This window comes from Perognathus longimembris, chromosome 28, assembly GCF_023159225.1.
Source record: "Perognathus longimembris pacificus isolate PPM17 chromosome 28, ASM2315922v1, whole genome shotgun sequence".
Lineage (NCBI taxonomy): Eukaryota > Metazoa > Chordata > Mammalia > Rodentia > Heteromyidae > Perognathus > Perognathus longimembris.
In genome coordinates, this window is record NC_063188.1 from 12799154 (window position 1) to 12826434 (window position 27281).

Consider the following 27281-nt stretch of genomic DNA (forward strand, 5'->3'; position numbering starts at 1 on the left):
AGACTAGTGACAGGGATGTCCAGTTCTTATCGGGTACCTGGAACTTTCAAACATGATCAAATGACATAAAGTTATCAGACTGAAGTGAAAAGCACCCAGATTTGACACAGAAGTGAAGCATAAGCCAAATCACTCCCATGGGGTTTTGTATAATGTACGCTTTACAGGCGTGTAGATACAATATAATATTTAAGCTTTTCTGCATGAAAATTTTGTCAAGGGGATTATTAATTACAGATTCCAGGGATCTGTGATGGAATAATTTGTGATGTTTTGTCCTCCTTGTTTTCTGCATAGATTCTTGGAGCCAGAGGTTATCAGGAGAATTTATTTTATTTTGTGTATAAATGCCAACTGTCAAACATGTAGTTTTTCTCTTGCAAACCCGTCTTCTGAAATAAATTATATCATGAGGAGCACCTTGGGATGCATAAGGTGTCATGAAATCCTCCCACCTCACAGCTCATCCTCTCGATTTTGTTTGCAGGTGCTGCTGGCAGCCACCATGGCTATAAGCAACTCACAGAGGCAGGTGAGGGCTCACATGAAAGCTCCTTATGGAAACGTCTTCCATCAAAGTTTATGCAGTTGGCAGGAGGCAGTGCTCTCCCCAATTGACTGGATTCTGTGTGTGGACACTCTCCTGGTAGCAGTGGAGATGGGCTGCTTCTCAAACTTGGTGGTAACACAGATGGGGGAGGGGTTGTGAACAACAGGTTCTCTACAAGTGACTTCAAAGTTGAAGTAATGGCTTTACCAGCTATGGTCCCTGATTATTTACCAGAGGGATATGAGTTAATAAAAGGTAATATAAAATGAGGGGCTGGGGATATGGCCTAGTGGCAAGAGTGCCTGCCTCATATACATGAGGCCCTGGGTTCGATTCCCCAGCACCACATATACAGAAAATGGCCAGAAGTGGCGCTGTGGCTCAAGTGGTAGAGTGCTAGCCTTGAGCAAAAAGAATCCAGGGACAGTGCTCAGGCCCTGAGTCCAAAGCCCAGGACTGGCCAAAAAAAATTTTTTTTTTGAGCTCACTAAGGAAATTGAGATGGTAGGATAAAGTAAGCAGGGAAGAATAGCTCATGATGAACTGGGGGAGATGGACATGTGGTCATGTCAGGTATCTGGGCAACTACCATAGAAGAGGAATATCTTTGACAGATTTGCATTTCTTTTTATCAGTTGTAGGCTTGAGCTCATGGCCTGGCACTGTCCCTGGGCCTCTTTGTGCTGAAGGCTAGCACTCTACCAGTTGAGCCACAGTATCACTTCTGATTTTTCAGTGGTTAATTGGAGATAAGAATCTCACAAGCACTTTTCTTCCCCTGGCTAGTTTCAAATCGTGATCCTCAGATCTCAGCCTCTTAAGTAGCTAGGATTACAGGTGTGAGTGAACAGTGCCTGACTAGATTTGCACTTTTTACACAATTTACTATGATTCTTTTATACTGTGAATAATGTGTCTTAGAGATTTCTCTCATCCTTTCAATTCTAAGCTTATTTGATTATTATTGTTAGACTTTCCTGATCAATATAGGGCAGTATCTGAACTGTAGGATTTTAAACACATATGCACACATAAACATGTCTGAATACACACACATACACACAGAATATGTAACCATCAATCATGATTCATACTTACTGAGGCAGGCCTGTAACACAATTGACTTCTTCATTTTTGAGAACCACTGAAGTGTTTTTGTCTTTTCAGAATATGAAAAAATCTTTCACTTGCTTAATAAAGAACCAGGAACTCTGGAAGTGACAAGAGAACGTTTTGAAAATGCCATCAAGGAAGCAATAAGGTGGGTGGTAATGGAAACTATCCGTTATCTTTCAATTACCCTACCTGGTCCATGCAGGGCCAAGAGTATGCATAAACAGAACTCTGGTCTCTTCAGTCCCTGGCTCCATTTATTGTTAAATGATGTTTCTGTTAGTGTTTTCTGAGCTGGACTTAGCTTTCCATCCCAGTCAGTCCTCTAGTGTCACTGAAGTTTGAGCTGAGCAGAGCATTAATCCTTAGCTGACAGCCTTTGTCCTTGGCTGTGTAACATTACAGTGTGGACACAGTACTTTTTTTTGCCACTCCTGGGACTTGAACTCAGGGCTTGAGCACTGTCGCTGGCTTCTTTTTGCTCAAGGCTAGCACTCTGCCAACTTGAGCCACAGTGCCACATCTGGCCATTTTCTATATATGTGGTGCTGCGGAATCGAACTCAGGGCTTCATGTATATGAGGCAAGCAATGTACCACTAGGCCATATTCCCAGCCCTGGACACAGTACTTTTACGTAGTGTTCTTCCTGTTCTGTATTCCACAGTGCTTTCCAAGTCATAAATTGTTTTGTTGCATTTTATTTGATTATCCTCTTTATTTTCAGATTCAAATACTGAGATTTATTCAACACTTCGAGAAGATATTGAAAAAAAAGAACAACGGTGTCAACAAATAATTTGAAGCCTTAAACATTATAACATTGATCAGTAAGATGAGAGAAGTAGTTTGCTGTGTTAGCGAAGGTAGAAGGTTAATGTTTGAAGCCTCTTAGCCTCTGTTAGTTAAGAGAATTGCATTCTGGAGGCTAAGAAAAAGAAGTGAAACCTTTGTTGTGAATTTCTGTTAGTAAAAGCTGCTTTGGCCCTGTTTGTTTGGTTTGACTGTATAGATTATTGTGTTGTGTTCTTTTGTTTTCCGCCTATATTGGGGGTGTTATGTCATTGGGTGATTCTATTACCCTCCTGGTTTCTGAGTCAAGGGTGGTATGCATTGCAGTCTTTTTTAAGAATGTCCATGTCCATTTTATTCCTTTTTGCTAGTATTTCTTGAGACAAGTTTTCCCTGTGTATCCCCAGATACATATAACTCACCGTGCAGTCCCAGCTAACATGAACTCCTGATGATGCACTTGCTTCAGGCTCTTAAGGGCTGGAATTAAAAGTATAGCAGCCCATCACTGGCTTCAGGATCCATTTCATATCACCATGGCCCTGAGATAGACACCAGCAGGACAGGTTGCTTAGCATGGCACCATGGGATTATTCACACTTTCTTTACTGAGGAGTCTGGACCATTAACTGTCCTTTGAATTGTCTTGCTGAAAATTTCCCTTCACTTTATCAGAAAATTCAGGAGTTCAGAGAAGGGTTTGAAATGCTCCAGGCATGTTGGTGCTCAGCCCTTGAAGTGAATCCCAGTTGACTTTGAGCCAGATTTTATTGTAAAATATTTTGCTCATGATTGTCTTTGAGTTAAAAGTGCCCAGGTAAGGGTATCAATTTCCACACAGATACAGTAGTGTGTGTGTGTGTGTGTGTGTGTGTGTGTGTGTGTGTGTGTGTGTGTGTGAGAGAGAGAGAGAGATTTGGGCCCACTTGGGGAATCAGGTTGTCATGCAAAGTATTATAGAGCCTAGGGTGGCTCTGAATTCATCATCTTTTGCCTCAGCCTCTGTTACATTAAGGACTTAAGTAAAAATGCCTCATCCAACTGAGTGGTGTTCTTTATTTGCTTTGTTTTAGGGTTTTCTTGGAGTTTTATTTTGGCCGTCCTAGAGATAGTACTGAGGGTCTCAGGCTTGCTAGGTAGGGCTTCAGCATGAGTCATGCCGACAGCCAATTTGGATTTGGATATTTTCTTTCTAAGATGTCCTTTAATACATGGCTTGCCGGGGTATGATCCTCCTGCTGAACTTCCACATGTCAATGGGCATGACAGAGCCCCTTTTGCCTACTCATTGTGCTTTCAGACTGGCTAAGAAAACAAGCATGCCACCATGCTCAAACCCCGAATCCATTTCTCTGTTGAAACAATGGCCAGTGATCTTACAAACATAATTTACCAAGAATGGACACAAAATTTTACTACTGGATATGGACAAATAATGTTGAAAATCATCTACTACTTTACCCCTTCTTGCTGAAGATGTTAAACTTGACCACAGAAGAATCAGCTCCATATAGTGCATACTAAGAAAGAGCATTTTCCCCTCTTACATTATTACATGAAGCCGAGGGTACTGATGCCACAAGCTAGAGCAATCTGTAGACATAGTACCTGTCTAGCCCTGAGGTCAGACCCCAGTACTGACGAGACTAGGACTAACAGTGATGCTTCAAACAAGCCACTGTTTGAGCTTGCATTTCAGGATGGCCGGGAGCATGACAAGAGAGTTACACAATGTTAGCACAAGTCCATCATTGTACTTCATTTCCTGGAAAAGTGTCATGTTTAGAAGTGATGTAATGTGGGATACTACTATGGTGGATGTGTGTTGGGGTTTTTTCTTGCCCCTCCTGGCTCGGACTCTTTCTTCCCTCTTCCTGCCCTCCTAACGTCCTCTCCCCCAACTCCCGACCAGCAGGTAAATTAGAGTGAGACGTGGGGGTTCGGTCCGGCCTGGCGCGCGCGTGACCTACGTGGTAATGTGGCCTCTATCCTTCCCCGGGAGCTAGCGTACATAGACCACGGAGTTGGCTTCTGAGAGCGAACTGACTTTATTGAGAGAAGGACAAGGGGAGAGGATTCCGAAGGAAGGGGGTTGACCAGGGTTCCGATAGGCTGGGAGCTGTCACCTGACCCCCAAGGGCTAACGTCACTTGAGCGCACCGAACCCAGGCGGGGTTGGTGGGCGCCCGGCTGGCTGGCAGGTTGGAGGGCTGTTGGCCCAACCGGTTTCTCTGGATTCCAATCCAGAGGGGGTAGCAGGGCCTCATTCCCCAGGGCTGGGGGAGGTGCATCAAGCCCCTTGCATCAAGGCGAGAAGATGGACCCCAACAGATGTGGCCCTTCCTGAGACTGCAAATGGTTGTAATGAAAATTTAAATCTATAAGGAGTATGTATTCAACTGCAAACAAAAGTGTCTTTTCCCTGATGGAAGCAGACCAAATCGGCGTCATTAAATACCCTGGGATATGGTATCAAGATTCAGTGTGTGTGTGTGTGTGTGTGTGTGTGTGTGTGTGTGTGTGTGTGTGTGTGTCTGTACTTCTGGTGGATTAGACAGTTGGCTGTGACTATGGTGGCCTCACTATTACTTCTCAGCTTATGCATAACCTCTTTCCCTAACTCCATGACCTTGATATACCATTACTGCTTTGAAGAAAGCACCTACGAAGGTTTAGGGTTCCAAGGAGATTCATGTCTGTGGTCAGATGCAAAGTTAATAGTGACCTCAGTACTACAGCCTGTCAATAACTCTAGCAAACTCACCAGCAGTCTTTAAACAACTTTAAAAAAACCACTTTTTTTCTTTTTTTCTTAACACATCTTACATTGTCTTTCTTCTCTTTTCATTTTCTTCCCTTTCCAAAACTTCTTTTTCCTTTCTTTTCTCCCCTGTTCTTTTGTTTGTTGTTTGTTTTTTTTCCAGCCCTGGGGCTAGAACTCAGGGCCTGTGCACTGTCCCTGGCTTTGTTTTGCTCAAGGCTAGCACTCTGCCAACTTGAGCCACAGCTCCACTTATGGCTTTTTCTGTGTATGTGGTACTGAGGAATCTAACCTAGGGCTTCATGTATATGAGGCAAGCACTCTTGCCACTAGGCCACGTTCCCACCTCCCCTGTTCTGTGTCATCTTGACTTCTTTGCTATCCTGTTTCCCTTTTTCTTTTTCCTTTATTTTCCTCACTTCACTTTATACTTTCATGTCTTTGCCTTTCCTTTTCCTCCTCTTAGCCTTTACTTTCTTTTTAATTTTTGTTCTAAATTACTGGAACAGATCAGCCACCTGTGTGCTTTAATTATATAGAAATATACATCAAACTGTATAGAATGCAGATTCAATTTTACTTGTCTCCAGAGACAGGTCCTACATAGGATACACAAAGAGAGACACACAAAAAAGGATTTATCTGGGGAAATCGTGCATTTGACTCTTGAGGATGAGAAGACTCATAAGAGTCTAGATGCACACCTATGAAGGACAGTAGTATGACCCATATCTTACACATTAGAGGCAGAGAAGTCAATGGTGTAACTCATTTCAGCGTCAAGAACACAGGCTTGGGCACATATTAGGTATACTATACCCGGATGGATTCAAAGCTCAACTTGGACGGCTTTTCAGAATTTTTTTTCTTTTTTTTTTTTTTTACAGAAATTTCACTGGTGATGAACTTGCTCAGTTTGTGTTTATCTTTGCTTCTGAAGAAGAGTTGTGACTCATAACACTTTTCATGGGCAGATTTTCTTTTTACTTCCTATCATATCACTTCCCTACCATAGACGTTTCCTTTAGGCAGTCTGAAGTTCATTTAATGAACCCACAAAGCACCCCCTCTCACTAGTAGTTTTACCTTTGCACCTCTAGGTTGCTCAGATTTCTTGTAAATGCAAGTCCACATTTTATGATTCTGAATAGATTTAAGCTGCCTCTTAAGGTAGTTTTTGTCCAATATCGGGCTTTCCTATAATTGAAAGCAGTTCCCTTGCCTCTGGTTAAGATAGTATAATCATCTTTCCCTTTACTTTGCCCTATTTTCTTTTGCTGCTGTAACAACGTATCACATTTGCAGTTTGAAACAGCACAACAGGAGGATTGCTTGGGTCTGGAAATTTGTGGACAGGCAGGGAAATCTAGACAATCCCGGCTTGTGTGTTTGAAAATAAATACATGAAAGAAAACCTGTTCGCAAACTGACACTGTGGTAACGATAGTCTCAAGAGTGTTTATTCAATAAAATTAGGAGCATCACACAAGAAGAGATGGAAGCCTCCAGGTCTTAGGATTTTCCCCTATTCTCACGGTTTGTGCTCTGTTTTGAAGTAATCTTAAATGTAGCAACTTCACCCTAGGACAGCTTAACCATGAGCATTGTGTCAATCACTGGAAGGGTTACCCTGGTTAGAGCTCCTCTCAGAATTCTACCCCATACCATCAATATTTGTCAAATATTACAAAGCCCTGAAAACACCTTTGCAGTTGCTGTTCCAGAGTAGCACTGTCATGGATCAACTGGCCACAAACACTTCCATCCCTCCTAGCACCTATCAGCCAGGAAATCCTGCCGTGTAGGCTTGGATAGAAGCTTAGGCTACAGGATGCCCAGAGTTCTTTGATTTTTCAGAGTGTGGCTATTATTTCCCCCCAGGGAGGAAGCAACCTGTAGGATCTGTTCAGAAAATTTCCTAAGCAATGCTGTAGAAGTTTTTCCAGTGAATAGTTGTTGATGAATTTTATCACTTTTTTTTTTTGCCAGTCGTGGGGCTTGAACTCAGGGTCTGGGGTCTCCCCCTGAGCCTGTCTATGCTCAAGGCTACCACTCTACCCCTTGAACCACAGTGCTACTTCTGGCTTATTCTGAGTAGTCTATTGGAGATAAGAGTCTGGTGAACTTTCCTACCTGGGCTGGCTTTGAACTGCAATCGTCAGATCTCAGCCTCCCAAGTAGCTAGGCTTATAGGTTTGAGCCACTGGCACCTGGCTATCACATGTTTTTGACATACACTAGGCTCATCAGTCCACCATTTGGGTAATACAGCGTGCAGATTGACTTTTGCCAGCTGTGATTTGCCAACTTTTGTGTTGCTGAATGTAAAAGAAAGGAGCTCTGGTTTCTTTAGAAGTCCCACCCGTAATAGGGCCATTGATGCCATAGAGGGTTTTGCCCATGATAGGTACGAGCCCTATCATTTAGCTACAACACAGTCTTAGACCTGACTCATTTCCACAACTGAAAACTGGATGGGATGCCAGGCAAAGTGAGTGGCACGAATCAGGCTACCTGGACCTCTGAGCTGGGGCAATCATTGTACTAATCACTAATCTGTTGCACATCAGACTCTGACTGTGCATAGCTTTAGCTTCTCCGGGTTGACTAAGGCCAGTCACGTACTACTAGCTAGAGCACTGGTTCCATGACCCCAATCTCAATTACGTATCGAAGAGCTCCAGCAAGAGACAACTGCCCTGCAGTTCCACCCCAGGCCCATAGAGGGCACACAAGCAGTCTCGTCTGCACCCTAGCGGCAGTCCTAGAAAGTCTCACCGGAAGTATGGTGTATTATTATCCCGCCATTTTGGAAGTGAGGTGCGCGTAGCTGCCCGACCATTTTGGAACGGTTAGCGGTCTCGAACTTCAGGTTGGTATTTAAGCTTTGGGGAGGTTAAGGGTGGTAGAAACTGCTCTCCGGGCGTCTTTCCTAGCACTATGGTGTATCTGTTTCAAATATTCCTACTTAAGGTTAGGTCCTACTTGTTCTGGTATTTGTAATGATTACATCAACGTTTGGATGTTCGCGTCACAGAGGAGAAGTCATTCGCATATACCTGAGTTTTATTTGTGTCATGGGGTCGAGGGACAGTTTGAGGGTATGTGCTCAGTTCTCTTAGTCTTTCAGGAGTGTGGGAGGCGTTTCCCTGGTGTGTGGGAGGAGTTTCAGCCATTTTTTTTTTTCCGGGGGTTGGAGGAGTACACAGTTTCATGAATGTTCGTGGGAACTCTTTGGTCCCCGGCTTTCGTCATGTGGTTTCTGGTATCCAATCTCTCTGGACAGTGGGCCTGGCTCCTCCACTATTGCATTTTGGTACTGAAGAATGTTTTTAGGAACTAACCTTGCTGTGTCTACCTTAGTCATAGTGAATCTTCACAATGCTTCTTTGGTATGCTGGGGTTTGGAGAACTGCTTTTTTAGAAGGGCAGCTGCGTAGAGCATTATGGTTCTACCAGAGCTATATCAGCGGGAAACTGAATTTTTTTTGCCAGTACTGAGACTAGAACTCAGGGCCAGGGCATTGCCCTTATGCTTCTTTTGCTCATGGTTAGCACTTTACTTGAGGCACAGTGCCACTTTCAGCTTTTTCTGCTTATATGATACTAAAGAAACCCAGAGCTTCATGCATGCTATGCAAGCACTGTACTACTAAGCCACCTTCCCAGGCCCAGAAACTAAATTTTGAAGTCGTGTCTAGACCTTAGTGGAAATTTTTGTTCAGTGAATCACTGCCACATGGGACGCAGAGGCAGAGCAGGTCCATGTCTCGCATTGAGCTCTGAATTGAAGACTTTCCCTGGCTTCCGTACCCTCAGCCACCAATCAGGTTTTCCCTGAGCACTCTTCAACATTTCTGGGTACCTATTTGTGACTCACATGGGAAACTTCCATTGTCACCCCTGACTTTCAAACAGGTACTGTCTAATCACCACTGTGTCTGCACTTGCAATTCTCTAATGTCTCTGTTGATCTTTTGGCTGTTTTCCAGATTTTTTTCTTCTTTTTTTTTTTTTTGATACAAGGTGAGATGGAATTCAGTCTCTGGAGCTGACCCTTTAGGTACTCTAGAATTTGAACCACATCCAGGACAGTTTCTCTAATGTATGTCTGTTAGTACTTTTCCAAAGTGGCTTAAACATTTTCTTGGGCCATGTGAGGAATAATGAGATCCTTTAGTCTGTGCCTCTTGGGTTAATAATTGTGAGTCCCATCATGATTATTGGTTTGGATGTGGTATAACCTCTGTAATCACATTTATAATAACTAAAAAATAGAATAAAATTTAAAAAGTCTGGCTAACTTTTTTTCCCAGATGGCTCCAACCATGGTTCTTCTGCTCTGTGCCTACTCATAATCTGGGATTCCAGGCCTGAAGTAGTAGGGAAGGACTCACATTTTAAATATAATTTGCATCAATTTTCTTGCCATTTATAATATACAAATTAAGTAGGATATGTTAGTATATGACTCTAAAGCCCCCTACTAAGTAGGCAGAGAGATATGAAAGGTTGTAGTTCCAGGCTAGCTGGAACAAAATATTAGGGAGACTTCCTATCAACAAATAGTGACAAGTGACAGAGTACACCTGACACCTAAGTTAGGAGAGAGACATACATAGACTCATGGCAGTGAGAAGCCTAGACTCTATCTGAAAAATAATTGATGCTAATAAAGGACTCATGACTTGGCTCAAGCATTAGAGCACCTGACTAGCAACTGCCAGGCCACGAATCCAAACTCCAGCACTATCAAATAAAAATGGTTGGTAGTTTCACATGTATTCTATATTCTCATTCTATACTTATACCTATAAAACATAGAACATTTTCTGCATCTGCAATTTCTTGTATTGCTTTTATATTATATTAAGAGACCTCTAATTTGATAGAAACTCACAGTTTAAAGAGGGTACACTTGATGCGTAGGCCTTTTATTCTCTTTACAAAAGTTGCCTACCCTAAATCTGTAAAGAGAACATCCCAAGTATTTTAATGTTTTCAACAAAGTAAGAGTCAAGGCATCATTTTTCCTGATATATGCAGTAATGTAAAGGACTATTCTTCCCTCAATGATTTTCTAGCTTGGAAGTCACAAATTTAGCTATTTTATACTTCTGCATTTGTTTCCAGAATCTTTGTTCTATTATATTATATCATCTGCCCATATGGTTTACATTTCTTTTCCTTACACATTCTATCAATGGTTGGTGGTATATAGTCTGCGTTTTTGTTGTTTAAATTAAAGACCGTTTGGATTTCCTAAACCCCTTATCTTCCATAATCTTGATTATCAGGTTGCCAATGTCCAGACAAGTTTAACACGGTGGGATTGCAAACCAGATTGGTAAAATCATCCTGGGGTGGCCTGCAGGAGTGACTCAAGTGATTCTTCTGACCCACAGGGAAAAATATTCCTCCTTCTTTTCCACCAGGGCTTCTGTTTCTCTGAGTGATGATTTTATGCCTTTCATGGAGGATTGTAGATCTGCTTCCATTCCATTCACTCCTAGGATTTCAATATTTGTGCTTCATTTTCAGTGGTTTAGGGTTTTTTTTTTCCCTAGAGATTTGGCATTACTATACAGAAATGCAGGTTGTTCATGATTAGTCTCCCTAAGTCCAGAAACTTGTCCAGATCATTTATCAGTTAGTGGATTGATAATCATTTGAGTAGTGCATCTTCCTAGAATATTTAGGTTTAAGAAATCTGTATGGCCCTCTTTTACTTTAGGATTCCCAACACCTTTTTGAATAGGTATCAGCCATCTTTGTCTTCTTTTCAGATTTGGGAGCCATGGTTTAGGCTATTTCACTTGTAACTTTGGTCTTCTCCATAGTGGTTTAAAATTTTTGTATTGTGGTTGGTGGCTTGGGCTGTAAACCTGACTACTCAGGAGGCTGTGATCTGGAAGCTTTAGGTTGAAAGCTATAAAATTCTTGAACAGTACATCTCTAAAACAACAGGGATAAAGAGAAGGGCTAGATATGTCTCTCAGGTCATAGGGCTCAAGCTAACCAATCAAGTGGATCAAGCAGGAGGCTCTGAATTTAAACCATTGCCCTGGGAAACAAAAATATTTTCTTTCAGAGTTTTCTGTAGAAATTTGACCCATTTGGCTTTCATCCAAAATGCTAACAATTTTAAAGTATAAATACAAGTTGATCAGTAACCCAATTTTAAAAATAACTGTGTTTGGGGAAGAAAATGATGACATTTGCACATATACCCTTCTTCCCTTGCCACTTCTGCCATGACATCCCAAATTATTTTTATTACATATCCTTTTATCTCCTCTCAATTCTGCATGGGGTGGGGAGACATTCAGTATGTGATTTCTGAAACGGACTTATTTCACTTAATCTGAGAATTTCCATTTTCTGAACAACACCAAAACTTACTTCTTCTTTATAGATGAATAAAATTTGTAAGCCTATAATTGCCACATTTTCTAGACCAGTCATCTGCAAGCCTTTATGGAGGGTTATGAACTTTCAGAGGAATGTTCTTGCCTTGTTCTGCCACAGTTTTTGTGTTTATATTATTTCTTTTTCTGTTTTGTTTAACACTGTATTTTAAATTTTTTAATATTATTATAAAGGTGATGTACAGAGGGGTTACAATTACATTAATCAGGTGATGAGTACATTTCTCTTTGGACAATGTCACCCCTTACTACCCTGTCTCCCAGTTTTTCCCTCCCACACCCACACACAAATTTTCAACATAGTGTCTAGTGAGTACTACTCCTGCATTTCTTCACCCTTTGTCCCTCCTATCATTTCTTTTCTGTTACTTTTTTACAGTTTCATCCCTTCCCTCATTCTCTCCCAGTTTTTTCCCTCACATACCCACCCACAATTTGTATAGTTCATTTTCAACAGCATCCAGTGAGTACCATTGCTGCATTTGCGCACCCTTTGTTAAATGATTTTTTTAAAAAGGCATCCACAAGGAAAAAACTTCTTATTTGCATTCTTTCCCTGGAAACTTAGAGTTCTGTGTGCAGTTCTATGCAGAGTGAATGTTGTTATTTATACATACATACATATATATGTGTGTGTACACACACACATACATATGTATATACATATACACACATCACTATTTTCCAGGAAAGAATGGCTGATAAAGCAGCTGAGAATTCTGAAAAGCGTAAAAGCAAAATGAACCCAGTTGAAGAAAGCTTGGATCCTTCACCACCTAAGAAGAGATATACTAAAGGCCTTACATTGAAGAAGAAAGCAGCAGAAGAGAAAGAATGCCATCCTGAGGCCTTCTCCAAGACAAAAGTGGCAGGTAATTATGTTTTTGGGGGTGGGAAGGCACCTGTATGTGTTAAAGGGAAAGAAAGACTTCTGAAATGATGAAAAGTGTTGAGGATAACTGCAAGCATAAAGAGCTTCCTGCAGATGGGAAAGAGGCAGCTTTCACATAGGATGCCGGTGTAGTCTCCTTGCTCATACCTCTACTTTCCTTATTATCAGCTCTCCTGCTTGGGGATACAGAGTGGATCATGCCTCTTGACTCATATCTCCCACACAATTTCTGTGGACAGGGCCCACAGTCTGAGCAGATGTTGACATTCAGTTTTCAGCATTATTTGGCCCAGTTGTGTACTCCTTCCTCTGTCTGCTATATAGGACTTCCATACTCCTTGTCTCTTCCCAATATTGTTGAATGCCTGTTTTCGTGTTTTTCAGCCTTTTCCTTTCTGTTTCCCTCCAAACCTATTGCAACAATTTCCATTTAACACATTTTCTCATATTTTCCATTTAACATATTTTCTCTATGTATCCCCAGTCAGTTCCTACATTTCCTGATCAGTATCTCCTCCTACCCATTGTGACTGCACTGTCTTACTGTTGCCACAATGAAGAAATAAGCAGGTAATTAGACCATGCCACATCAGACATGCCAAAAAACAGTTCTCTATGCTCTGTACACTACCTGAGTGCATATTGTAGCCCACAGGCTTCTGTCTACATTAGATCCTGGACACCACCTTCCCTCTCTATTTGCCTCATAATTTCACACTGTGTTTCCTGGTTGCTGCCCTGGGCCTAACCAAATCATATCACTCTTCCTCTTCATTTTGGTCAGGCCAATGTGGTCTCTCTCTTATGATCTTCTTCATACTTTTCAGCAAATCCTGTGGATGAGCTTTTTTGTGGGTAAATTGTGTCAGGGAGACAGTCACCTATGAGATATTTCTGGAAAAATTCACTTCCTTTTTCTCCTGCAAACCTAGATTTCTGCATACATGCATGGTACAAGACAACATGAGGAGCTTTTATTGTGCTCTGTTTCTGGAGAAAAATTTGTCAAGAATGAGATTTCTCTGTGGAATTTCCCCTTGTTCTGACATAAACCACCTTAGCTTGTAAGGAGCAGTCATGTGCAGGTGGGTGGAGGCAGCCTTCCTACCTCGAAATTCAGCCTTCAGTTTGGATTCTGGGTGCTCCTATCAGCCAGCATACCAGTGAACAAACACAACTTGTGTAGAAGTCCAGGCCTATGTGAATGCTACTATGCCAAAATTTGCTCCCTTATGATGAGGCATGACTATTGCTTTCTCTATTCACTGGATTTTGTGTCTGAAATCTCCCTTTATGTCAGTAGGGCAGGCGTGCTTTGCAATCCTGCTAGTATCATAGTTGGAAGAAGAAATCAAAACTGTGACCCCTCCACAGGTGATAGCAAAGTCAAAGCAATGCCTTCATCAACTGTGGTGTCCAGTGGGAAGCCCGCAGAACCCGAGGTAACCGTTGGCACTCATCGTGAGGTCAGTAAGGAAATTCGCGAATCTGGAGAAGGTAAGTGTGTGAGGGAGGATGGCTACTGGAAAACACTGCGGTGCTGACTTTCACTCTGGTCCCTGGTTTTGCCCACTGCGGCTGCTGTCCTGGGCCTCAGCACATTCTGTAACTCTCCCTCTACATTTGCTCAAGCCATTTCTCTCTCTTCTTACATACAATCTGCTTAGAAGACACCTCCAACAGGCTCATTTACTCCCCGACAGCTGTGGATAGCAATCTCCTACTCCCTTTCCTATCACTTCTTCTTCACCAACATGAGTCGAGCTGTAAGTGTCCTGTCCTCACTTCGCACTTCTGCTGGGACTTGTCTCCCTCTTCATGACAGTTAAGCTAGATAGAAATAAGGAGCAATTTCTTGTTGTCTTGTTCACTCCTGGTCCTAGTTTTTGTCCTTGTTCTAGGAACAGCACAACATGTATAAATGACATAGAGGTGTCAGACTTCAAGTAAAGCCACTTCATTTTGACAGAGAAGGAGCAGAATTATCTACACCATGGTATTTTGAGTAATGGGGTGCAAATACTAGGCACCTGCATGTTATGTGAGCTTTGAACTTTTCTTCATTTTTTTTCTCCTGAGACCAGGACTTGAACTTCGTATCTATCCTGATGCTTTTGCCCAGTGGCTGTTGCTCTATCACCTGAGACATGCCTCTGACTCCAGATTTATGCCTTATGTAAATTGTATTGAGGAGACAGTACTCACATATGAAGTGTTTCTGGGAAAGTTTACTTCCTATTTGTCCTGTTCACCTTGGTTTCTGTGTACAAGAATGGTACCAGAGGCCATGAAGACAAATTATCCTATATGTGTGTAGGGAAACTTGCCAACATGAGATTTCCCTGTGGATAACTTTCTTGGCCTGAAATAAATCACTTTAGCTTAAAAGAACATTCACATGTTGATGTGGGTCAAGGAGACCTTCAGCCTCATAGCTTAGCCTCTTGATTTGGATTCTAGATGCTCATGTCATTCAGAATGCCAATAAGTGTACCATGTTGAGAGATCAGGGCCTCTGTGAAACCTCTTTGTCAAAAATGTTACATGAATGCTTATACTGTAACATAAACAGCACTTCTCCTACTCCACTGAATTGTGCGTCTGAGGACTCACGTGGTATCAGTGGGGGAGGGCTTTTTTTCTGTGGTAATTTTGTGGAAGGAAGAGATATGAGCAGTGATCTTTCTACAGGTGAATACAAAGCCGAAGCAATGCCTGCACCATTTATGGTGCCTGATTCTTTATCAGCAGGCTCAGAGATGACCGATGATGTGAAATGTGAGCTCAAGAATGAAATTCAAAAGTTGGGACAAGGTAAGTATGTGTGGGTGTGATGGCTACTGATAAACACTCAGAGCATCCGTGTCATTATATGATGTAATGATAGCTTCTCAAAACCTTGGAAGAGGGAGTCATTGCCAGAATTTCCCTGTTCATATAATTTATTGTGGTTCCTCTTTACTGTGATAAAGTAAAAAATAACACTTTTTATTTTTTTAATTCTCATCTCAGCCATTGTTTACAAGAGATTGCAAGTTACAAATTGGTTGGTCATTATCTTAAGCATTTAAATCACACTATCATACACATGCTCAGGATTGCAGACACACTGGCAAGCACATCCAGTCATGTATAACACACACACACACACACACACACACACACACACATATACCATGCTCGTAATTACTGAAAGCTTCTTTCAGTAATCAGGATTTGTGTTTTTTTTTAATTCCTTTTACTTGAAAAACATTGAAGGATTATTTTATTTTTAGGATATAAAAGAATTGTACAACTGCTTGATGAATTTCAAGGACCACTGGAATTTAGGAAAGAAGTTGTTGAGTATGTCCTCAGGGAGATAAGAAGGTTAGTATCAGTAAGACTGACTGTCTTGTTTTAGCAACTTGATCTACATACTACCTGAAGTGAGAGGTGGAGACCATCCCCTGCTCTCACTTTTTTTATGAGTAGCCCTCACTCATATTTGAGGCTGACTCCACTGAATTTATGTGGGTATCATATGAACCTCTGTTTTCCACACCCACTGCAGTGTGAGCAGAGTCAGATATTTATCTTCAGTTGACCAACTTTGTATATGCTGTGTGAGTTATATTTCGTGGACACACTATTTTCTAGTGGGTGATGAGCTCCCTTCCCATTTCCCACAGTGCCTCCCAAGTCATAGGATATCTGGGAGTCTTTTGTTTCTGGATCAGTAATGCTTCATGCTTCAGGATAGTAGTTTGCAAAAGATAAGAGTCTTCAGTTTAGCCCCTGGGTACCAAGTTGTTGAAAAAAAAATGTGAAAACTCATTGAGTTACAAACCAATAAAATTTATTAGTAAAGGAAAGCTAAGGAAAAACTAGTGCATGACCTAGACATGAGTACAGTTGCATTGCGTAACAGGTTCAATAAGTATTTTAACATGTATTTATGGTGCAAAAGTAGTGTGTGGTTTAGCCTGAAATTCACCTTAGAATAAGTGCTCCCCTTTGTGCTGACACCTAGCATATTCTGTCATCCCTGATATGACAAAGTTTTATCAATTAAGTTCAAAGATAAAAAGATAAAATTGAGTAGCTGTTGTAGTTGGGATTTTCCTCCAAACACAAAATGTTAATGTCTATACTTTTTTCCAGACAAAAGAACAATTTGTCCCACACTTTTTTTTAAGACAGGGGTCTATTCTTGTGATGAGTATTTTTTATTGACTATACCTTTTGTGTTCAATAGAATTATTTACTGAAAATGAGTGTCTTTTAAAAATAATGATTTTCTTGCTCACTCAGAGCATGCTAAACAGCTGAGCAATCAGGCCAGGTCAGAGGGACAGAGCAATGCAATTCTCTTACATTAAAAAAAATAATTTACTTATTATTATAGAGGTGATGTACAGAGGGATTACAATTATATGAGTCAGGTCATGAGTACATTTCCTTTCGTACGGTGTCTTCTGTTCACTCACTCTCTCCAGTCCCTCCCTCCCATCTCCATCCACAAGTTGTATAGTTAACTTTCCCCAGTATCCAGTGAGTTCCACTGCTGCACTTTACCATTTTCCCCTCGAGTTCTGTACCCTTCCCCAACCCTCCTGAAAAAATACACTTGAATATATCATACATAAAGAAAAGAAGACAAAAATCATCAAAAAAATACATAAAAACTTAAAAGAAAAAAGAGAGGTCTCTTGCTTCCATATTTTGGAGTTTGTTTATATATGCATACTATTTAATTTTATGTTTATAGGAAGAGGCATGTAGGCATTGTGTCTTTGTGTTTCTCTCTCAAGAGTATCCTCTTTTTTTTTTTTTTTTTTTTTGGCCAGTCCTGGGCCTTGGACTCAGGGCCTGAGCACTGTCCCTGGCTTCTTCCCGCTCAAGGCTAGCACTCGGGCCACTTGAGCCACAGCGCCGCTTCTGGCCGTTTTCTGTATATGTGGTGCTGGGGAATCGAACCTAGGGCCTCGTGTATCCGAGGCAGGCACTCTTGCCACTAGGCTATATCCCCAGCCCCAAGAGTATCCTCTTTTGGACTCACTGCTTGTGAGTATCTAGAATCCTGTATATCAGTTCTCTTGTTTTTTAATTGAAAGTTACAGATGTGAAAGAATGTAAGGCTTAAGACCAAAATAGTATTTAAGTGCTTTCCATTGATATAAGGGTTGTCTCTGAATTCTTTTTTTTTTTTTTTTTGGCCAGTCCTGGCGCTTGGACTCAGGGCCTGAGCACTGTCCCTGGCTTCTTTTTTTGCTCTAGGCTAGCACTCTGCCACTTGAGCCACAGTGCCACTTCTGGCCATTTTCTGTATATGTGGTGCTGGGGAATCGAACCCAGGGCCTCATGTATATGAGGCAGGCACTCTTGCCACTAGGCCATATCCCCAGCCCCCGTCTCTGAATTCTTAACTGCTGTTTCCCATGCCTCATTTTCCCTGATGTGTCCTAACTTATAACAACCTATCTTTATTTTCAGATTCAGAACCCATGACTTCATTAAGCACCTTGAAAGGACACTGAGAAAAATCAACAAGCGCATCAACAAAGAAGCTACAAGTGTAAAATCCTCTCATGAGAGTTCTCAGTAAGATGAAAGAAGTAATTTAATATGTTCAAGAAAACAGCATACTATTGCTCAAGTCTTATGTTAGTTAAGAGAATTGGTTTCTAGAGTTAAAAAATAATGAGTAAATAAAAGGAGTGGAGCTTTTGCATGTTACAAAAGTTAATAAAAGTTGATAATAAAAGTTAATAAAAGTTGAACTATGACCCTGTTGGTTTGTTCTGAAAGGACAGCTTGCTGTTGATGTGTTCATTTGTTCACTCTCGAGATCTCTTACTACCAAATCTGCGAAACTGTTACTGTCCTGTTCTTTGCAACAAATCATAGATGGCATTAAAAACTGCCATTGTAATTCATTTCATTTATTCTTATTGTTGGGAAAAGTTCTCTCACTTTATACCCACAGTGACTGTGTAGCCTAGGCTTCCTTGCACTTTGTGATCCTCATTTATTAGCATCTTTAGTGCTGAGATAATAGATTTGTGCCACTTGCAAAGCTTCTGTACCCATTTTTATCCCCATTGTCCTTAGCCCTCTAAAAATCATGGTGCTTGGCCTGGCACAATTGGGCATCTCATATTCTTCGTACTAGAGAGTTTGAAGGATGATATGCCCCGTGTGAGTGGGTTCTCAAATTCTCCTTTAACTTGGTCAGAAAACTCAGATGTTCAACGGAGGGCTCTGAACACTCCAGGCACAGTTTTCCTCAGCCTTTATTGTGGACTGCTGTTTCCTAGAGAGCTAGGACTCCTCTCTCTAGACTCTTTGGAAACCCATGTTGCCCATGATTGCCTATCAATAAATAGCTCAATGTGCCTATGTTAAAATTGCAATGTTCACGCGGATGCTGTAACTTTTTTTTTTCCAGTCTTGGGGCTTGACCTTAGGGGCCTGGGCACAGTCCCTGAGCTTCTTTTTGCTCAAGGCTAGCACTCTACCACTTGAGCCACAGCGCCACTTCAAGCTTTTCTGTGTATGTGGTACTGAGAAATCAAACCCAGGGCTTCATGCATGCTAAGCAAACACTCTACCACTAAGCCACATTCCCAGCCCCTGTAATTTTGTTTTTGAGACTCATGCCTTCTATGAAGACAAAGCTGGTGTGGAAGTTGCTGTGGAGTCTACTCTGGCTCTGAACTGGAAATCTTACTGCTTTAGCTTCCATATACTGTCCTTATTTGTGTGTCCCCTCATGCCTGGCTCTGACTACTGTTGTTCTTTTTAAATTGGTTTGGGTGTGTTTTGGGGTTTTTTTGGTTAACAGTAATGCCTGTTCTCATGAACTCTTTTTTTTTTTTTTTGCCAGTCCTGGGCTTGGACTCAGGGCCTGAGCACTGTCCCTGGCTTCCTTTTGCTCAAGGCTAGCACTCTGCCCCTTGAGCCACAGCGCCACTTCTGGCCGTTTTCTATATATGTGGTGCTGGGGAATCGAACCCAGGGCTTCATGTATACAAGGCAAGCACTCTTGCCACTAGGCCATATTCCCTCTCATGTACTCTTGTTTGGCAAGATGGTGTTCTAGCACTCTAGAACACTTCCAGCTCTTTATTATATTGGTTATTTTTAAGGTGAGTTCTAAAGATTTGTTGATTTCATGTTTAACTGGGGTACTCTGTGTTGGGGATTCACGCTGCCCTTCCCCCAGCCCTGGGTCAGTGTGGGAGGGAGCCCCTCCTACCCTCCGGCCTCAATCGAAGAGAAGCAAGCGGTGCCCGCCTCTTGGCTCGGCTGCGTGTCTAATGGCGGAGGCCTGGCTCTTGGGGGATTGTAATCTCCGCCCATAGAGGAAGTTCGTGACATCACCGTGACAGACACGGTCTTTAGCCTATGACTGACCCTTTGGCCAGTCCCCCTCCTTTCCCGCCATTACCGTTATATAACACACACACCCCATTTAAATCCTGTGAGACTCATGGACCATCGAATTGTCTCCCCGATGCCTCTCTCTCCGCCGCCATTTCTGACACGTGAGGGGGGGGAGGAAAAGGGGGGTCTCGGCAACCTTTCCTCAGTTTAGCGTAATCCATAAGAACACGCTTTGTTCCTTCTGCCGGCAGGAGGAATAAAAGCCGAGTGTTCTTTCATAGTTTGGGATCAGGCATTCCCCCGGGAGATAGGGGGAAAGGTGGTCCAGAGCCCCCCAACACTCAGATGTTTTGTGTATCTTTCACAGTGGTGATTTCTTTGTGTACTGTTATTTTAACGTTTCTGTTGTAGAGTGAGAGTTTTCCATTGATGCCATCACCTTCCTCAGTACATTCCATTTAAAAGACAGTTGCCAAGGTTTTTTTTTTTTAATATATATCTAGCACAGAATTTATTTTATAAAAACATGTGACTCGCTCCTGGATGTCAGTAGAATTTTTTGTGCAGTGTGTGTGTTAGTCCTGGGGTTGGAACTCGGGACCTGGACACTGTCCCTGAGCTTCTTTTCTTTTGCTCAAAGTTAGCACTCTACTACTTGATCCACAGAGCCACATCCAGCTTGTTGGTAGTTTATTGAAGATAAGAGTCTCACAGACTTTCCTGCCCAGGCTGGCTTTGCATCAAGATCCTCAGTTCTCAGTGTCCTGAGTAGATAGAAATATACGCATGAGCCACCAGTGCCTGGTGGTTGTACAGTGTTAAATTTTTATTTTTTAGCTGTTTTGATGGTTATTCAATAGGGCTACAATTGAACATGTCTATTCATGTGTCCAATGCATCTTGGTCAGAGAAACCCATTTGGTCATCTTTCCCCATCCCCCTTCTCCTTTCCTCAAGACATATTAAATTTCCTACTTAGGATGTTGCCTATATGCATTGAATAATATGACTGTGATTACTTTAGAAACAGTATGACTGAAGTTTATTTTGTTCCACATGAATATACCCTGACTCTATTTCTTTCATCTTCCTCATTCATTAGTCCAACTTCTGTTTTTTTTTTTAAATTTTGTTTTTATTTAGCCCAACTTTTGGCTAGAACCTATTATCTGTTTTTAAATTATTGCCAGTTTCTTCTGATTCTTTACGTTTTTAGATATTCTCACTGATATCCTAGGGAAATGGAAGTGAATTACACAGCCTCCTGGCTCATCAGGCCCTGTACGCACACAACCCCCGGCTACTCCAGATGGAGAACCGGCGCCATTGCCTGGGTCGAGCAAGTGCTGCTGGCCAGTGCCTAGGTCCCATGCGGCCTCCATCCAAAGCCAGCCTGGGCAAGAAAGTCCATGAGACTCTTATCGCCACTGAATGACTCCAAAAAGCAGACGTGGCCCTGTGACTCAAATGGTAGAGTGTTAGCCTTGAGCGACAAGCACCTCACGGACGCTTCCCAGCCTGGGCCTGAATTCAAGCCTCAGGACCAGCAAAAAAGGAAAGAAAAAGACCTCGGGGAGACAAATCTTCCCTGCACTTCCAGCTTAGGCCACAGAGGGCGCAAGTGTGCAGCCTCATCTGTACCCTGGACATGGTCCTAGATAGTCTCCTAGACATGAGGCTGGCTCTTCCTGCCATCTTGGATGTGAGGCGTGTCACTACCCCCATTTGGGAAGGGAGGGGCGCCGCCACCCCACCATTTAGGAAGGGAGGGGCACAAGGCACCACCCTGCCATTTTGGAGGGGAGGGGCTCCGCCACCCCGCCATCTTGGTAGGGAGGGGCACAAGGCAGCACCCCGCCATTTTGGAGGGGCGGGGCTTGCCACCCCGCCATTTTGCAAGGGAGGGGCTCCACCACCCCGCCATTTTGGAAGGGAGGGGCAAAAGGCACCACCCCGCCATCTTGGAGGGGCGGGGCTTGTCACCCCGCCATTTTGGAGGGGAGGCGCTCCGCCACCCCGCCATTTTGGAAGGGAGTGGCTCCGCCACCCCGCCATTTTGGGAGGGAGGGGCAAAAGGCACCACCCCGCCATCTTGGTAGGGAGGGGCACAAGGCAGCACCCCGCCATTTTGGAGGGGCGGGGCTTGCCACCCCGCCATTTTGGAGTGTAGGGGCTCCGCCACCCTGCCATTTTGGAAGGGAGGGGCGCTGCTATCCAGCCATTTTGGAAGGGTGGGGCTCTGCCACCCCGCCATTTTGGGAATAAGTCGCGCCGCCACCCCGCCATTTTGGAAGGGAAGCACGCCGCTGCCCCGCCATTTTGGGAGTGAGGCGCGCCGCTGCCGCACGGATTTGGAGGTGCTCGCGGTCCCCGAACTTCAGGTCGGCCTTTGAGCTCTAGGTAAACCGCTGTTCCCGGGTCGGGGTCTGCCCCCAGGTCCGTGAGGCGCTGCGAGGCCGCCACATGTGGAGGCTGGCATCGTGGGGTGAAGGCTTCCCCGTGGGCCCTTGCCCAGGTCCTGTGGGGTGCGCAGGCTCTGGGACGGTGCTTGGGGTCCGCGCCCGTGTCTCTGACGATCTTTCTGAAGCAGCTCCTTGGCTCCGGAGAGGACGTTGGGGGGTATGGGGGGGCCGCGTCCTGAGGGGGCCGAGTGGGGGGGTATGGGGGGGCCGCGTCCTGAGGGGGCCGAGTGGGGGGCGCCGCGTCCTGAGGGGGCCGAGTGGGGGGGGAGTGGGGGGCCCACGTCCTGAGGGGGCCGAGTGGGGGGGTATTGGGGGGCCGCGTCCTGAGGGGTCCGAATGGGGGGACCGCGTCCTGAGGTGGGGGGGTGTTGGGGGGGCCGCGTCCTGAGGGAGCCGAGTGTGGGGGAGCCGCGTCCTGAGGGGTCTGAATGGGGGGGCCGCGTCCTGAGGGGGCCGAGTGGGGGAGGTATTGGGGGGGCCGCGTCCTGAGGGGGCCGAGTGGGGGAGGTATTGGGGGGGCCGCGTCCTGAGGGGTCCGAGTGGGGGGGGCCGCGTCCTGAGGGTCCGAGGGGGGGGTATGGGGGGGCCGCATCCTGAGGGTCCGAGTGGGCGGGGTATTGGGGGGCCCACGTCCTGAGGTTCCGAGTGGGGGGGTATGGGGGGCACCGCGTCCTGAGGGGGCCGATTGGGGGGACCGCGTCCTGAGGGACCGAGTGGGGGGGGGTATGGGGGCGCCGCGTCCTGAGGGGGCCGAGGGGGGGTATGGGGGGGCCGCGTCCTGAGGGGGCCGAGTGGGGGGGTTGGGGAGGGTATGGGTGGGGCCGCCTCCTGAGAGGACCGAGAGTCCCGGTGGGGGGCCTGAAACCCCAGGCGGCTCTTCCCCAAGTCCTCTTCCTTAGACCTTCTAGAGGATTCCAGAACTAGGACTTTCTTGGTAGGGTAGAGTGGGCTGCTCCCCCACCTGAGGGGAGAGGGGGAGGGGGCGGGGTCTTCCTGAGGACGTTCGCCATATTTTCTCCACTCGCCACCAGTGGGCGCATCGCTGGCCCTGCCTCACCCTGACACTGGGTGTCGCCGTTTGTTTCTCGAGGGCTGCCCGCATTGCACAGGCCGCATATGGCTCTCCTGGGACAAGCACGTGTGCCAGGGGCATGGTTGTGCGTGTGTCCGTGTCTCAGAGGAACATTCCAGATGATTGCAGTCCTTCAGCTTGTGGAAAAGTGGGTCGTTTGGGACCTGGGATCCAGCCTGAGCCGTAGGGTTGCCCCCCACTTCCTGGCATGCTGGCCTCAGTCAGTGTTGTTGTTTCTATCCAGGATTGGTGCAATAGCTATGGGTGTGGCAATTTGGGATACCTTTCTCAGTACCCCAGACTCACAAGCCAGGGCTGGAGGCTCAGCTGTCACTTTCACTGGGGATTCACTTGTGTTTTTTAAATCCCAGTACCTCCCAAGAGGGAAAAAGATGTATTTCCTCTTTTTGTTTGAAACCTGAGGCAGTTTTGTTATTTAATTTTTTAAACATTTTAAAGCATTAAAGGACTTGACAGGTTAAACTCAACTCATCTTTAAAATGGATGTTATTTTTTTTCTATATTTTTTTCTGGATGTGCTTAACATTGATCTTCAAGTCTTAAACAGCCTTTTCCCAGAGACTTGAATGTCACCATAATGTCTATATGAATCATTAATTTATGCATGTATTTTTGGTGATACTGATTTTTAACTAAGAGTCTCCTCTTGCTAGGCAGTGGATCTATCTCTTGAGCTATGCCTACAGGCCTTTTATTTCCCCCTTAATTTTCAAATATGATTTTGTTTTTGTTTGTTTTTTCCAGGTCGCCTGGAACTTAAGCATTTTTTTTTAACTTAGTGCCTTAGCAATGATTACTTTTAGGCATGGTTGTGCCCAGCCACTTATTATTTGAGGTGGGATATCATGAAGTTTTTGCCCAGACTAGCCTCAAATCATCTGGAACTTAGCCTCCAGTTTAGTTAGGATGACATGCATCAGGGGCTGCAAAAATCTTTTTCTATTCACTCATGTTTTATTTGGTATGCATGTGCATATTCACAAGGAATCATATCCCATAGCAGTCTTTTTTTTTAAATCCTTGTTTATATGTTGGTATCAGGTTTATGTTGATCTCATAAATGGGTTGATGACTAGTGCTTTTTGTTTTAGAATACATTTGTTAATGGCTCATATTTCTCCTGAAGGTTTTTTTCTGTGTGCGTGTGTGTGTGTGAATGCGCGCTCTTGTGCGTGTTGCATGTGCATGCATGCACAGAATCTTAACCTTGAGGCCTCTAGCTCTTATTTGGCTTTTTTCATCACTACTTACAATGTTCAACTACGGTATCAGCTGCCTGGTATCTAGGATTCCAGAATTTGGCTAAGTTCCATTTGTTTGTACACTTACTGGACAGTATCACCGCCATCATTCTCTTAGATAGGATCTGTAAACTTTCAGAAAATTTCTCTTGGCCTGCCACATTTAGTGTTTCTATGCATTCCTGTTTAGTGAATCACCATCTCATTCCACCATCTTTTCTTGGAAGCTTCTGGTCCTGTTTGTAGTTTTGTAGTTGTTGAATTTTGTCATGAGTGGAATATGTCCATTGCTGTTTTCCAGGAAATAATGGCTGACAATCCAGGTGAGGATTCTCAAAGGCCTAAGAGAGAAATGAACACAGTTGAAGGTATCATGGGTCCTCCACCGCCACCTAAGAGGAGACATACAAGGGCTGTTAAACCCAAGATTGTGCTGGGAGAGGACAAATCCAGACTTGAGACCATCATCAAGGCAAAAGGGGAAGGTAATTTTACCTTTGATGGATATGCAGTCATATGCATGTATTCACATGGAAAGATACACACCTGAAATGAAAATTTTTGCGAGTTGCTGTGGGCATAAAGAGTTCCCTTCAGGTGAGATACAGGCAGCTTTTACACAGCAAGACAGTGCATTACCCTTCAGCCTGTGGTCACATACTTTTCCTTACCCCATCATCAGCTCTTCTGGCTGGTTCAGTACAGAGGCTCCTGCCTCCTCCTTCCCACAAATTTACAGACGTGACCCACAGTCTGAACTGACACTTCCTTTCATTTCTCCAACTGTATTAGATCCAGTTTTCCACTCTTTCCTCTATGGTAGCTTTATAGGAGTTCTATTTTCCTTTCCTTTTTTTTTAAGGAACATTAGTTTTTTTTGCAATTAGAGTAATTCCTAAATCACATTGTTTTTTTGTGTTTTTCTAGTCCACTCTGGCATGATATATGAGTTGGTTCCCCTGATTCTTTTCTGATCAGTCTGCTTTCAATTCCTGCCTTTGTCTTATTTGTATTCAGCCTGTCACCAGAATTATGAGACAAGCCAGCAAATGACCATGCCACTCTAGGCTGTGCTGAAGAGAATCCTGCATGCCCCAAGCAATCAGAATGCCAACTGAATGCTCACTAGGTTCCACAGCCTAGGCACCTCCTGGACCTACCATTTTCTCTACACTAGTCCTAGAAGCCTCCTTATCCCTTTCTTTGCCCCTGAGCATCACTCTGTGGTGTCCCAGGTTAGTTTTATTCTGGCTTTAGCCCTGGGCTTCTCTAAATGCTGTCACCATTCTTATGCCTGTGTTAATGCCAGCTCTGTCTTCAACTTGGCTCTACTTAGAGGAAAATTACAAGAAGGCCCTGACACCAGTTGGAAGCTGTAGACTCTCATTCTACTCCCTTTCACATCCCTGCTTGCTTCTTCATCAGCACAATTCCTGCTGTGAGTGTGCTGCTGCTGCCTACTCTCCACAACAGTGTAAGCTTCATATGTGCAGGGGTTGCTCTTATCTATCTTGATCACTGATGATTACCCAGCATCTAATGAAGTACCTTGAGCATCAGGAAATGTGCAAATGATACACAAATATCTGACTTAGACTGAAAAGTATCTTATTTTGGACACAGAAAGGAATTATGAGCACAGTCATCTGCATTGTGGATTTTGTGTGATGGTTTGTAAGTATCAGGCACCTGGACATCATGTGAGCTTTTCTGGCTGTAGAATGTATCAAAAGTGACAGGGCTGGGGATATAGCCTAGTGGCAAGAGTGCCTGCCTCGGATACACGAGGCCCTAGGTTCGATTCCCCAGCACCACATATACAGAAAACGGCCAGAAGCGGCGCTGTGGCTCAAGTGGCAGAGTGCTAGCCTTGAGCGGGAAGAAGCCAGGGACAGTGCTCAGGCCCTGAGTCCAAGGCCCAGGACTGGCCAAAAAAAAAAAAAAGTGACAGTTATTCATGGATTCCATGGATCTGTGAATGCTTACTTTTTAAAGTATTTCTGTCCACCTAGGCTTCGACATGCATCCATAGAGTCTGAGGGCACTAGGCAGATTCGTTTTACAGTGTGCTGAAGTCAAATTGTCAAACTTGACATCTCTCTCTAGATAAATATCCTTATCTGAAATAAATCATTCTTTCAGGAAGGATGTGTGTGTGGCATGAGGAAAACCCTCCCACCCCACTGCTCAGCCTGTGACTTTGTTTTTCAGGTGCCGCTGTCAGTCAAGCCTGCAATAAGCAGTCTATGGAGAAAAGTCAGGGCCCACCTGAAGTCACCTTGAAGAAAAGTATTCCTTCAGCATCTAAGGAGATGGCAGGAGCCACTGTTCTTCCCAGCACATTGGGTTCTGTGGGTGATGACTCCCCTGGTAGCAGTGGAGATTGGCAGCTTCTCAAACCTAGTGGTAACACAGATGGAGAAGTTAAAAGGATTGAATTCTTTACAGGTGACACAAAGTTGAAGCAATGACTGCATTGTATGTGGTAGATAATTTGATGATAGAAGATCCTGAAGTAGTAAATGCTGATATAGAGTGTGAGGTCATGGAGAAAGATCATGTATTAAAAGAGAGTAAATTAG